The sequence below is a fragment of the Heterodontus francisci genome, chromosome 41 (genome assembly GCF_036365525.1).
Source record: "Heterodontus francisci isolate sHetFra1 chromosome 41, sHetFra1.hap1, whole genome shotgun sequence".
Classification (NCBI taxonomy): domain Eukaryota; kingdom Metazoa; phylum Chordata; class Chondrichthyes; order Heterodontiformes; family Heterodontidae; genus Heterodontus; species Heterodontus francisci.
Genome location: NC_090411.1, coordinates 23,002,493 through 23,017,273, shown reverse-complemented (window position 1 = coordinate 23,017,273; position 14,781 = coordinate 23,002,493). Strand labels below are relative to the sequence as shown.

The 14,781-nt window shown below is 43.4% G+C and overlaps 1 protein-coding gene across 13 annotated transcripts in view; it reads right to left on the bottom strand.

Annotated features, from left to right (window-relative positions):
- The window catches only part of LOC137353345 (activating transcription factor 7-interacting protein 1-like), a 212,556-nt gene that overhangs the window by 133,920 nt on the left and 63,855 nt on the right, over positions 1–14,781 (bottom strand). Inside the window, exon 1 of one of the 13 annotated variants that reach the window (XM_068019503.1) lies at positions 1,971–2,051. The exons of the other annotated variants lie outside the window; for them this stretch is intronic. The gene's annotated coding sequence lies outside the window, so the exon portion shown is untranslated. Of the gene's footprint in view, positions 1–1,970; positions 2,052–14,781 lie in introns of those variants that run through there. 13 annotated transcript variants of the gene reach the window in all.

The following is a 14,781-nucleotide window of genomic DNA, read 5'->3' as shown; positions in this document are numbered from 1 at the left end:
CTGTTATAATTGCAAGCCAAGTAAAGGTCATTTCCCTTTAACAACTGTGCAGCAAACCCTGTAGCCAGATAACCTCCCTTTGTTGTCCACCCCTCACAATGACACCAGAGGGCACTCTTGCTCACCAGCTACATGCCAGTTGTTCACCAAAAATAAGATTATCTGAGCGTAACTGCGTCAGTCACTGGAGTTATTTTTAAAAATAACATCTGCAATATTTTAGTTTGGTAATGACTGTTTTTCGATGGGCATACATTTGAACTGTTTAGCAGGATGAACAAACTGTCTCCCTACGCAGGAGCTAGCCCAAACACGCAACACACCCATTTAAAAAAAAAATCAAACTGGTTTCCTATATGCAGGGCTATTGTGGTTTACTTAATCAAAATAAACTAAGTTCTCTCACATTCCAAATTTGTTTCATGCTATTTACTTCCATTAAGTGGAATTCTTTTTAAGAGGAACTCCTTTGGATTATTTTAAAATCTCTCTAGTGATGCATAATCAGTCAGTCATCTCCCATTGGTAGTTAAAATCATATATTGTGAAAAGTCAAGCAAAGTTTTTGTTAATTTTGTTATTTGGTAAACTGCAAACAAGTCTTCCTTGATGTACAGTGAAATGCTGCAGAACATGCAACAGACCTTCCAAGCTGAGCTCACCATAGTATAGTAACTGCCATCCATTGTTTTAAAATTTTTATAAATCACAACCATTTGTGCCAGTCTTCCCCATGAGGCACTGTATTGTTAAGTGGATAATATGGACAAGCTGCATTTACATTCACTTAGTGACTTAGACAAACAGGAAATGATCTCCTTTATGTCCTTAGAAGGAACAAAAGACATGTGGCAAGGATCATTTACATAACACTAATCTACCGTTAAGAACAGTAAAATTTATTCTGTAATTTGTAAATATTCTGTAATCTTGGCCTTGCAATTTGAAGGAGATAAAAGGAAAATGTGAAAGTGGTCATCCACCTGCCCTCCAGCACAGGCGTGGGTCGGCCTGCCATCATCGGTAGATAAGATCTGCCTTCTGGGCTGTTGACGATAATCTATTATACTACAGTCAACAGCAATTCCTGCAATTTCTCATCACATAAAAAAGGACCAAATAATCTCAAGAGTACTTAAAAGAAATCTGGATTTTCATAATCTGCAATGCATTCAATTGAATTTTAATAGGGGAAAAAAATTGCATGCCTCCAGGCTGACATTTCAGACATCTTACTCAGAGCAAGTCCAGATACTGTTTTCTTGTCTTGGTTTTAGATTACGAAAAATCCGCTGGTGAGGGTTCTTCATTCATAAGCTGATTAAATTCTCAAACAAGAAAAAGATAATGCAACATCTTAAATCACTGCAATTTCAAGAGCCAGTTCACACAGAAAGCTGTTAACTGTGAATCAGTAAACCCAATTAAAGTAAAATCAGAATAAAAGCCTGTTTGCAGAGTTGGGGTAACTGAAAATGATCCCAGCGGACAATAGCTACGTGTAATCATGCTACCAAATTGGTGCCAGTTTTCCCAAGTAACCACACTGAGTTTTTGCTCTCCATTCCCCACTATTTCAATGCTAATGGAAAATGCTGCCAAAATTCGATCCCAATCAAATCTGGTTTATCCATCCCATGATGCATCATGCAACTTCTACTTTCGCAATTCTAGCTGCATGTGATGAAATTACTTTGAAATGGGAATCAATGGAAAAGCTGTTGCCCTAATTCTTTATTGCACCAAATAAATTATTAACAAATATAGCAATTTTGTTAACTGGTTCAATGCAACCAGACTCAGAGTTTTAATCCTGAAGCATGGAAAATGCTGTTATGTCAAAGCTATAGTTCCCTCATTGTGTACATATTTTTTCTATAAATGTAGTTTTCAAAATATTGTGCCATAAAATAAACTTTAAAAATAATTTCTGTATTGTTGAAAAATAAGTGTAAAAATACTGGACATACCCATGAGGGAGCCCCCTGCAGCCATTTTGTAACTCAGCCAGTCTCAGCAACGGCAGCAAAAAGACCTCACCTTCTTTGAAGTCACAGCACTGGGTGGGGGAGGGATGAATACCTGCTGTTTGATAGGTCTGCATAATCAGGCCTGCAACAGCCAATAAGGAACTGTTCAGAGCTGAGCAATCAGCAGTCAGCTCTGTGAAGTTTGCCTGGCAACAGACTGAGGGGCAAAGGAGGCGATTATATGGTAATGAAAGAAGGGTGTGAAAAAAGAGAGACAGACATATTGCTAGGAATGTGAAGACAATCAGAATCTGATAGCTTGAGCCAGTTATATAAATTGTCTGCTTTTAAAATATAAACGATCACAAGAATCATCAAAAAAAAACTTTCCCTATCGTGTAACCAGGTTTACTCCGTCCACTGCAGTAGAAAGAGCTTCGCTAATCAATTAACACGATTAGAAGAAGCTGTATGTCTTTGCACAGGGATAGCATGCTGCACATAGGAATGTTGTTCTGGATGCAACAGCTGTCACACCACCTCAAAAATTTCCCCACGAAAAATAGCGTTTAGTCTTTAAACATGCCATGAGGACAGACCATATTTGTCGAAACAGCAGCTAATACTACTCCAGCTCTTCACAGTTCCCTCATGACATAGTTGAGTGACCTACGGATGCAATTCAAAACACAACTACCTCAAATATACATACAGCCTCCACCACGGCCTCTTCTCCTCCCACCCACAACAAATGACATTTGTATTCTCAAGTGCATGGGGGGGGGGGGGGTGGTTTGCGGGAAAAGGGGAAAAGAAACGGGAAAATACCAAGCATATGGAATCACTTCTCACAAGCCATTTTCATTAAATGATTCATACATCTGACAATTTTTCTATAACCACCCATAACCCACAAGCTCTCCTACAAAACACTATTAGTTAGGGTAGCTAGAACATTTGAGATGCTCCAAATCACAACAAACATTCGTAGTTCTTTCAGAAAGCGCTTAGCCACCCTATTTTTGTTTGGATGCCTCAAGATCATTCAATACATAGCTGTCAAAACTACTTGAATAGTCTTGCACACGCACAAAAAAAAATCTTACATCCATCCCTCCCTCCCTGCAACAAACTGTTCTGGTGACCTTTGTCAAATTAAGTTACTGCACCATGTGTTGATACTTAAAACATGCTTTCTGATGTAACTGCTAGGACGCCGACCAGTTTGGCTGCACAGAGGGAAGACAGGCGACCCCCTAACCTTCTGGACAACATATACAGAACCTATGTAATTAACCAGATAGTCAAACGCATTAAAACATTAAGCTGCTACAGCATTTACTACAAAATCTATACTAACTCTAATTTTCAAGACTAGTTGTCCTGAACAACATTCCAGAATAAAATTTCACATGTATGAATATTTGTAATTCTTTGCATTCATACATGTGATATATAGTTTTATTCATATACACATGCATTTGCTTTAATATGCAAAGCTAATAAACCACACCACAAGGAGACCTGAATCCATTACGTAATCCTTTATAACCTCCTTCATGCAGACGGTTTGAGGTGCTACCATATATTAGACCCAGCAGCCTGTATTTGAACTACAACCCTGCCAAGGGTAGCTGCAGAGTACAATGGGCATACCAGTTGATGGGTTCTCAAAATACCCACTTCAACACTGGCTTCCTGTTTCTGTCTACATAACAGGAGGGACGAGGCAAACAGTCATAGCCAACCATTTGTTTGCCCTGAATTATCAAATGGCAGGAGGAGAGGCTTCTAATTGGACACAGCCTGATGACAACATCACTTACCAAATGCTACAAATCTGCAATTGGAATCGGTTGACTGACATTCTTCATTATGTAATGAGATGCAAGATTAGGAACAGCATGCTGCAAGCTTCCTTTGGGCTATGATCTACCAAGAATACCCAAATCTCAACTACCAACAAAGGCAAGTACAAGCAGTCCAGTGCTACCTAGGCTCCAAAGTGCTATTGAAAGGAATGCTTCCCAAATAAAATTATATTTATTTACATTTGATCAAGTAAAAAGAACAAAAACATAAATAAAGAGCTTCAGATAATCAAGTTAATAATCAAGGGCACAATTTCAAAGTTTGCAGATGATGCGAAACTTGGAAACTGTGAGGACAACAGTGTAGAACTTCAAAAGGACATAGATAAATTGGTGAAATGGGCAGACGGGTGGCAGATGAAGTTCAATACAGAGAAATGTGAAGTGATTCATTTTGGTAGGAAGAACATGCGAGAGGCAATATGGAATAAAGGGTGCAATTCTAAAGGGGAAGTAGGAGCAGAGGGACCTAGGTGTATATGTGCATAAATCATTTACAGCAGCAGGACAGGTTAAGAGCACGGTTTATAAAGCATAGAGTATTCTGGGCTTTATTAATAGGGGCACAGAGTACAAGAGTAAGGAAGTTATGTTGAACTTGTATAAGACACTAGATCGGCCTCAGCTCAAGTATTGCATCCAATTCTGGGCAACGCACTTTAGGAACGACGTGAGGGCATTGGAGAGAGTACAGAAAAGATTCATGAGAATGGTATCAGGGATGAGGAATTTCAGTTCTGAACAGAGACTGGAGAAGTTACGACTCTTGTCCTTGGAAAAGAGAAGGCCAAGAGGTGATTTGATAGAGATATTCAAAATCATGAGTGGACGGGACAGAGTAGAGAGAGAGAAACTGTTCCCACGTGAAAGGATCAATACCGAGAGGGCACAGATTTAAAGTATTTGGTAAGAGAAGCAAAAGTGACAGGAGGAAATACTTTTTCACGCAGCGTGGTTAAGATCTGGAACGCGCTGCCTGAGAACGTGGTGGAGGCAGGTTCAATTGAAGCATTCAAAAGGGAATTAGAGAGTTATATGAAAAGGAAGAATGTGCAGGGTTATGGGGATAAGGCAGATGAATGGAACTGAGGGAATTGCTCTTTCGGAGTGCCGGTCCGGACACGATGGGCTGAATGACCGCCTCCTGCACTGTAATGATTCTGTGAAATTAGCCTTTAGATCTTCCCCGAACAACGGGACAATACCTATACACTTCACTTTTTTTTTTAAAAAGCAAATCAATACATTTATAACTACTGGTTGTTAGCCCATGCAGAATAATGAGCTTCTCTAAAGATCTTCATTATTGTCATAAATGGTAAATCATTGCGACTGGCGTCACATAAATGCAGATTCCTATTTGTGTATGTTGGAACAGAGAAAATTACAAAGTAATTTGACAGGCGTTTAAAATTATGAAGGGATGGAATAACATAGACAGAAAAGACCATCCTGTGTGGTTGAGCGGTCGAACAAATGGATGAATATATATTGAACGCAAGAGATTTTGGACTGAAAGGAGAAATGTTTTTGAAAGATGTTTGAGAGACTGGAGCTTGCGATTAAAGTGAGACCCATGTCAGCATTTTAATGTGTTAGACAGGTAACTGAGGGGAAGGGGAATAAAAGTTATGTAGGATCTGGACAAGCACATGGGATTAGGACAAACAGCATATCTCTGTACTGTAATTTCTATCTAATTCCAGCAATCGTTGGTGACAAAGAAAATAAACCCGCTAATGAAGCAGTTTGTTGCTACCAATGCAAGTACTATCTTTAACGTAGGTTAAATAGTTTCCCACTCGTCCTGTAGAGTAGATCTACTCCAGCAGGGAGCTTCATGGAGATGAGGTGGAGTGTTGCGGCGAGGAAGATGGAAAAGAGCGTTGGTGCGATGACACAGCCTTGCCTGACCCCAGTTTGCACTCTGATCGGGTCAGTGGCAGTTCCGTTGGCCAGGAGTACAGCTTGCATGTCATCGTGCAGCAGGTGGAGGATGACGACGAGTTTCTCCAGGCAGCCAAATTTGCGGAGGAGTTCCATAATCCCTCCCGGTTGTTAGAGTTGAAGGTCTCTGTGAGGTCAAATAAGGCCATGTATACAGGTTGCTGCTGCTCCCTACATTTTTCTTGTATTTGTCTTGCTGTGAAGATCATGTCCACTGTGCTTCTTGATGGACAGAATCCACACGGTGATTCCGGTAGGAGCTCTTCAGCCACGGGGAGGAGGCGGTTGAGAAGGACTCTTGTGATGACCTTCCCTGTGGCAGACAGCAGGGATACTCCTCTGTAGTTACTGCAATCGGTCAGGTCGCCTTTTTTGAAGATGATCACAATTACGGTGTCTGCCATCCACTGGCATGATCTCCTCCTTCCAGATGAGGGAGATGAGTCTATGTATGTGTCAAGAGTGCCTCTCCGCCGTATTTTAGAATTTTGGCGCAAGTTCAGTCTACCCCTGTGACTTTAGCTGCCAGATGGCCTTTTTAATCACGTCGAGACTGTTGTGGCAGGTAGCATGCTGTGGAATGTGGTCGAAGGCACTTGCATCAAGGACTGAGTCGCGACTGAGGAGATCGTAGAACTGTTCCTTCCAATGAGCGCTGACTGCCACTGTGTCCTTAATCAGCACTGCTCCATTCTTTGCTCTCAGTGGGGTAGGTCCTTGGGCCGTAAATGGTCTTGAGCACGCTGAAGAATCTATGGTGGCTGGTGAGTTGCTGTACTTCCTGCGCTCTTTCAGCCCACCAGCTGAACGCATCAACAAGGGTTTGAAGCTGGGTCTGTGTGCGCATATGCAAGCAGTGTCATCACCAGCTGTTCTTTAGGTCACAGGTTTTTTGTTGCACCACGATCTTCAATTGTTTGTATGCCTGCGCTTTTCTCCCCCTAGAATTTTGGTGATGCTTCCAGTTCAGGAAGGCCTTGCGCTTGCCATTTAGTAGCTCCTGGATCTCCTCGTCAAACCAGTCTTAATGTTTCCTGGTCAAGAAATCAAGAATATCTTCACAAGTGTTGATTATGGTAGCTTTGAGGGTAAACCAGGCATTGTGGACATTCTGTGGTCCCTGTTCTTTGAGCATCGCCAAGTTGCTTGCAAGACGCTGCCCAAGTATCAATTTTGATTTTCCTGCGGTAGCGCTTCAGCTGCCACTGTCGTTTTTGGACTGGCCTTCAGTCCAGAACAAAGGTCACCGCAACCGCGGTCATCGAGCTGCAGTACGTTGACAATGCTTGCGTATGCGCACAGAGACCGAGCTTCAAACGCTTGTCGATGCATTCATGGAGGCGTATGAAAGAATGGGTTTTAAGCTAAACATCCAGAAGGTAAAGGTCCTCTACAAGCCTGCTCCTGCAGTGCAACACTGGCCCCCCACTATCAACATCCACGGCGAACCACTGGACAACGCGGATCACCTCATACCTTGGGACCCTCCTCTCTGCAAGGGCAAACAAAGACAATGAAACTCAGCATTGCCTCCAATGTGCCAGAGCAACCTTTCATCATCTGAGGAAAAGTGTGTTTGACAACAAAGACCTCAACTCTGGCACCACGCTCATGGTCGACAGGGCAGCAGTGTTACCTGCCCTCCTGTATGCGTCTGAAACATGAACAATGTACAGCAGACATCTCAAAGCCCTGGAGAGATATCACCAGTGGGGTGTCCCCGCAAGATCCTGCAAATTCAGTGGCAGGATAGGTACTCCAGTACCAATGTCCTCTCTCAGGCCACCCCCAGTATAGAGACACTATTAATGTCTAGTCAGTTACTTTGGGTGGGCCATATCGTCCACATGCCTGACACAAAACTCCCAAAACAAGCTTTCTACTCCGAATCCATCATGGCAAAAGGACAGAGGAAACGCTACAAGGATGTCCTTAAAGCCTCCCTGAAAAAATTAACATTTCCACTGATTCGTGGTGATCTCTTGCCCGAGACTGCCCAAAATGAAGAAGCATCCATGAAGGTGCCAAACAGTTTGAACAACATCGACATGCCCAGGCAGCGACCAAGCACAAACAGCGGAAGGAGCAGTTGGAAATTCGACCATCCCATCCACTTGCCTCATCAACACCACCTGCCCCACCTGTGGCAAAGTGTGTGGATCCAGAATTGGACTATTCAGTCACCCAAGGACCACAACCCTGGAGTGGAAGAAAGTCATCCTCATTCCCGAAGCACTGCCCAAGAAAATCTAAAAACATGACAATCTTTAACATAGCACCCTGCAAGCAGTTGTGTGCAGTTTGAGCCACGAGAATATACACGCTGCTTACATTAGGGCCCCTTATTCTGAAAGGCACAAGAACTTACTTATTCAAAAAAAAGGGGAGAATGGTTGATGACAGCTGTGGATGGGGAAGTAGCAGGGGAAGGGAGGGAAGTACTCGATTAGGGCGCTATCCTTTCGCCACTAGGACCAGAACTTGAATCTAATCAGACCAAGTGGAGATATCTTTCTGCCACGTCCAAATAAGTGGAAGCTGGCTTGTTCCAGAAGAAAAGCTTTGTATGTAAAAGCTAAAATATATTTTGTAAGGAATACTGTAACTACAATGGGAACCTGACGTTCCACTTTATTCACTCATTGATACAAAGGGAGGAAGTCCCCCAGACTCTTCAAAAAAGACTAGGAAGCTAGGCCAGGTCAGCATTTATTACCCATCCCTAATTGCCCATGAGAAGGTGGTGGAGAGCTGCCTTCTTGAACTGCTGCAATCCATGTGGGGTAGGTACACCCAATGTGCCGTTAGGAAGGGAGTTCCAGGATTTTGACCCAGTGACAGTGAAGGAACGGCAATATAGTTCCAAGTCAGGATGGTGTGTGGCTTGGAGGTGAACATACAGGTGGTGTTTCCATGCATCTGCTGTCTTTGTCCTTCTAGGTGGAGAGGTCACAGGTTTGGAAGGTGTTATCTAAGGAGCTTTGGTGCATTACTGCAGTACATCTTGTAGATGGTACACACTGCTGCCACTGTGCAACAGTGGTGCAGGGAGTGAATGTTTGTGGGTGGTGTGCCCATCAAGAGGGTCGCTTTGTCCTGGATGGTGTCGAGCATCTTGAACGTTGTTGGGGCTGCACCCATCCAGGCAAGTGGAGAGTATTCCATCACACTCCTGACTTGTGCCTTGTAGATGGTGGACAGGCTTTGGGGAGTCAGGCGAGTTACTCACCACAGGATTCCTAGCCTCTGACCTGTTCTTTATATGGTACTTATATGGCTACTCCAGTTCAGTTTCTGGTCAATGGTAACACCCAGGATGTTGATAGCGAGGGATTCAATGATTGTAATGCCATTGAATGTCAAAAGGAGATGGTTAGGTGCTCTCTCGTTGGAGATGGTCATTACTTGCCACATTGACGCGGAACGCTCCATTCAGTTGGACAGTGCCGTACTACCTGTCCCTCTTGGAAAAAAGTTTGTGCAGAAAATCACCTTTGACCACAGGTCCCATCAGGCAACAGTCCGCACGTAACGTCCGAGGCCCTGCGGGAAAAGAAGATGGCGGATCTTGTCAAATGGTTTCTTGAGCAGACTGTCAAACTCATCTGGCAGAATGCTTCACTGCCAAGCACCAAGACATAGCTTGGCTAGTGTTGAGAAGGACCCTCCCCATCAAATCCTTCCTGCACACCGAGTCTCTCTGCCTCCACAGGCTGCTCGAGGCAACAGGAATGGGGGAGACTGTCGTCCACCTCCTTCTGGAATGCGCCTTCGTAAAGCAGGTCTGGAAAGACATGCAGTGGCTTTTGTCGAGGTTCATCCTGAGCAGCTCTGCCACGCCGGACTCTGTGGTCTATGGCTGTTCCCAGGGATGCACACGGAGATAATCGTCTGCTGCTAGAGGAGCATCAATTCAGTAAAAGAGGCACTTTGGTCTGCCCGAAACTTGCTGGTTTTCAAGTGCAAAAGTCTGTGGATGACTGCATGTTGCAGACTGGCACATTCCAAGGTCCAGGACTAAGTGCTGAGACACACACTTAAAGCTTAGGGCAGCCACCGCAAAGGCTCAATGGGAAAAGGCCACTGAGTAAGACGCTCCCGCTATATTATACCAAGGGGCTGGAAACCATGTAAAACCCCTCAGACTGTATGCACCAGAGAATGCTAGACATGAAATGTACATGTACATTACAAATAAGCATGAAATGGCAAATATAGAGAGACACGTCATGTATTGTATTGCACTTTACATAAGTTAAAATTTGACATTACATAATGTCCTTTTATAAATTAAAAGTATATTTTTGAAAGCGAATAATTGCATTTATATAATGCCTTTCACGACCACGGAACATCCCAAATGCTTTGAAGTACTTTTTATTTCAAGTGTAGTCACCATTGCAATGTAGAAAATGTGGCAATTTGGACACAAACAATGTGATAACGACCAGATGATCTGCTTTTGTGTTGTTGATTCAGGGATAAATGTGAGCCAGGACACCAGGGATAACCCCCCTGCTCTTCTTTGAAATGGTGCCATGAGATCATTTACATCCACACAAAAGGGTAGACTGGGCGTCGGTTTAATGTCTTATCCAAAAGAAGGCACCTCCGACACCCAAGTACTGCATTGGGGTGTCGGCCTTGATTTTTGTGCTCAAGTGCTGGAGTGGGACTTGAACCCAGAGGCAAGAGTGCTACCAACTGAGCTATGACTGACACTGTAAAATTGAAGACAGGTTGGACGAACCAGGTGCTCAGCGCCTTGAGCTGCAACATCAACATAAATCATGAAAACATGCAGATCCACTAGTTAGGTAGGATATTATTCATTAGCCATACACAAAATAATTGGGGAAAAACCCTTTGAGAGTTAGTTCTAAAACTTACCTCCTATTTTCTAAAGTAAAATCAGAGGAGTTCCTCAATAATTCCAAACAAATTGAAATCTCTACTTACAAGAAACCAATCATCAACAGATGATGGAATGACATCACCTGGTATCTTATCATACATGGTTCTATTGGTAGAGGCCAGCATCATCAGTGCCACAGTTAACATTCTCTCCCTTCACCCGCGACAAACACAGTCTAACCATTCCAACCATTTGGGTTGTGAAAGATTTGCGTTCTTGCTGTGAGACAATTAAATTCTCTATGACATCAGCCCTCTAGATGCAGAGGTGATGGCATCAATGACCAACATTTATCTTGGAAAATGACCAAAGCTTCAGTCTGTGTCTAAGCCTTTACCACGCTGGTTTCAGTAATCAAGAATTCCTCTCAAAGTACCAGCCTTAATGAGGAGACAAAAACAATATTGGGATTCCAGTCACTTTTTCTGCAAAACAGATTAAGTACTTACTCCAAAAAGTTTATATGATGGTTAATTTTGACAGTTCAGTCAAGAACTGGAGTAGTTTGAGAGATTAGATCCCAATTTCTTTATTGCAGTCACTTTGATAATGGGGAAAGCTCAATGGTGCTACTGGTCTTAAATATTCCTGAGTTGACTATAATATGCAGAGCTTTAATCGCTGACCTTCAACGAGGCATGCTGTTCTGCAAGGTCTGTTGACGTACAATATTGGCCAGCGTCACCCTATCCTCCAAGATCATCTTCTAACATTGTAAAACATTCATGACATGATCAGCAGAATAGTTTTGAACAGGTTGTGCATTTCTTGAAACTACATTCTCTCCAGCATCAGCTATCACCATCACTGGACAGGATCTATGGAAAGCTGTACAAGTCTTTCTGGTAGCTGTCTTCCACTGCCAATACTGCTCTCCCAAAACTGGAGATAGTTTACCAAAGTAATGACAATAATACAGCTCTAAATTAAAAATGGCAATCCAAATATTGAAACCTAGTGAATTTGTTATTGAACATTGAAAGAACAAAAAGATCATTACTGATGTCATAACGTAAGATTAACAAAATGTTAAAAGAATGACTTGCGATTGTGCTTGCAACAAATGCTGCCAATGGTCGAAGAGAACCAAGCAGCATTACCAAAAATAGGCTTTAATTGTGCTGTTGGCTTTTTAACAATTTTTTTTCATACATGGGATGTGGGCATCGCTGGTTAGGCCAGCAATTATTGCCCATCCCTAATTGCCCTTGAGAAGGTGGTGGTGAGCTGCCTTCTTAAACCGCTGCGGTCCATGTGGGGTCGGTACACCCACAGTGCTGTTAGGAAATGAGTTCCAGGATTTTGACCCAGCAACAGTGAAGGAACGGCAATATAGTTCCAAATCAGGATGGTGTGTGACTTGGAGGGAAACTTGCAGCTGGTGGTGTTAGCATGCATCTGCTGCTCGTCTGTCTAGGTGGTAGAGGCCATGGATTTGGAAGGTGCTAAGGAGCCAGAGTGCATTACACACTGCTGCCACCGTGCGTCTGTGGTGGAGGGAGTGAATGTTTGTGGATAGGGTGTCAATCAAGTGGTCTGCCTTGTCCTGAATGGTATCGAGCTTCTTGACGTTGTTGGAGCTGCACCCATCCAGGCAAATGGAGAGTATTCTTTCACACTCCTGACTTGTGCTTGTAGATGATGGACAGGCTTTGGGGAGTCAGGAGGCGAGTTACTCACCACAGGATTCCTAGCCTCTGACCTGCTCTTGTAGCCACGGTATTTATATGGCTACTCCAGTGCAGTTTCTGGTCAATGGTAGCCCCTAGGATGTTGATAGTGGGGGATTCAGCGATCATAATGTCACTGAATGTCAAGAGGAGATGGTTAGATTCTCTCTTATTGGAGATGGTCATTGCCTGGCACTTGCATGGCACGAATGCTTGTATGTCTCCACCCAGGGACTGGACATTTAAAAGGTAGTGGTTCAATAAAGTGAACTCTTCCCACCTTGTTGAATGACGAGATATATTTGCCAAGTTACCTGATCCTAGCTGGACAATGGAAGGGGACACAATTAGCATTGCATTGTGTCAAATTTTGTTTGATAATCCTCCTATGCAGCGGCTTGGGACATTTCACTATGTTAAAGGTGTAAATAAAGGCAAGTTGTTGCTATTTTGATACTTCTATGTTTAAGGTATTACTTAGCCATAGGAGCATTGACCAAGCACCCTAGCTTGGGGAGGGGAAATTTTCCCATTATTATTCATGGGAGTAGGTAGGGAAAAGAGCGAGAGAGAAAAAAAAACACAAAAAAGGAGGGGAAAGCAGAAAAGGAGCAGAGGTTAACAGGGATTCATCTATTTTGCTGCAGTCCAGCTAAACAGCTTGCTAACGCTCACAAGCCAACCATGGAAGTTGGGCACCAGGCACTCGTGAAACCGGACTCTAGCAAGGAATGAATGCTTTATCTCCCCGCCCCCGCCCCCCCCCCCCCTCCAACCTTGTTCATGGGATGTGAGCATCGCTGGCAAAGCCAACACTTATTGTCTGAGAAGGTGGTGGTGAGTCACCTTCTTGAACCACTGCAGTCCATCTAGTGTAGGTATATCCACAGATGTCATCAGGAAGGGAGTTCCAGGATTTTGACCCAGTGAGAGTGAAGGGACAGCGATATAGTTCCAAGTCAGGATGGTGTGTAGCTTGGAGGGGAACCTGCAGTGCTGGTGTTCCCATGCATCTGCTACCTTCTTCTCGGTGGAAGAGGTCACAGTTTCAGAAAGTGCTGTGGAAGAAGCCTTGGTGAGTGCATCTTGTATATGGTACATACTGCTGCCACTGTGCGTCAGTGGTGGAGGGAGCGAATGTTTAAGGTGGTGGATGGGGTGCCATCAAGTGGACTGCTTTGTCCTGGATGGAGTCGAGCTTTTTAAGTGTTGGAGCTGCACTCATCCAGGCAAGTAGGGAGTATTCCTTCACACTCCTGACGTGCTTTGTAGATGGTGGACAGGCTTTGGGGAGTCAGGTGGTGAGTTACTGGAGAATTCTCAGCCTCTGACCAGCTCTTGTAGCCACAGTATTTATATTGTCATGATCGAGGTGGGAGGAGTGCACTGTTTATTCTAGTTCCGCTTCTCCACGGGTCACAACATATATTTAAATTTTTTCCCACTTACCAACACGATCACTCAAACTGTTTTTTCTGGTGTCTCTCTGAAACATTATCAGATTATAAAACAAGTCTTAACCAGTAATGAATTAAAACATAAATACACACAGACTGAAATATTAAAAGTTCCCTTTTTAACTTAGCCCCCTCACACACACATCTATTACCGACAAAAAAAAAAGACACACTTGGGCTGAATACTTGTACATTACTGAAGAAACAGCAGATGAGATATGTTGTGTTCCAAAACTGGCATAGGGTCTGGCCTCCAAGTACACGTAGACGGGTCATTGGGATCTTTTAGAACAGTTCTTTTCAGGTGGCGTTGAGAATTAATTTAGCAGGCTTTTCTTCAAAGACAGAGGACAAGATGAGTTGGCACAGTGGACTTCTCGGGGTCTTTTAGAGGGGTGCTGGAAAGCTGAGCTGGGTTGTGGTCTCCTCTTCTCCCCTTGGAAGCTCTCCTCTTCTCCTGCAGGCTGAGCTGGGGTTCTGTCCTTCAGGCTGATTATTAAAAACTCCAACCCCTTTTTAAACAGTTCAATCCCAACTCAAAACAATTCAAAAGTGAAACCAAAAACAACGTCCACCTTCTGATCTGTCACTTCTCCGCACACATCTTCCCCCAGTTACCAGAGTTTCTGTTCTATTTTTAACTTGAATCATGTGACAAATAGTAAATGTCGTCATCAAACAAGTCCTTTCAGTGTCCTCTTGATGACCCTCTTGGAAAAAAACTGGTCCAACATTTCTTCAGTTTTACTAAGAATCCTCAAAAAATATATTCAACAAAAACAGAAGCACTTTCGTAACAATATGGCCGTCCAGTCAAGTTCCTGATCAATGGCAACCCCAGAATGTTGGCGGTGGGGGATTTAGCAATGGTAATTCCATTGAACACCAAGGGGGAATGGTTAGATTCTCATTATCACATTGCTGTTTGTGGGAGCTTGCTGTGCACATATT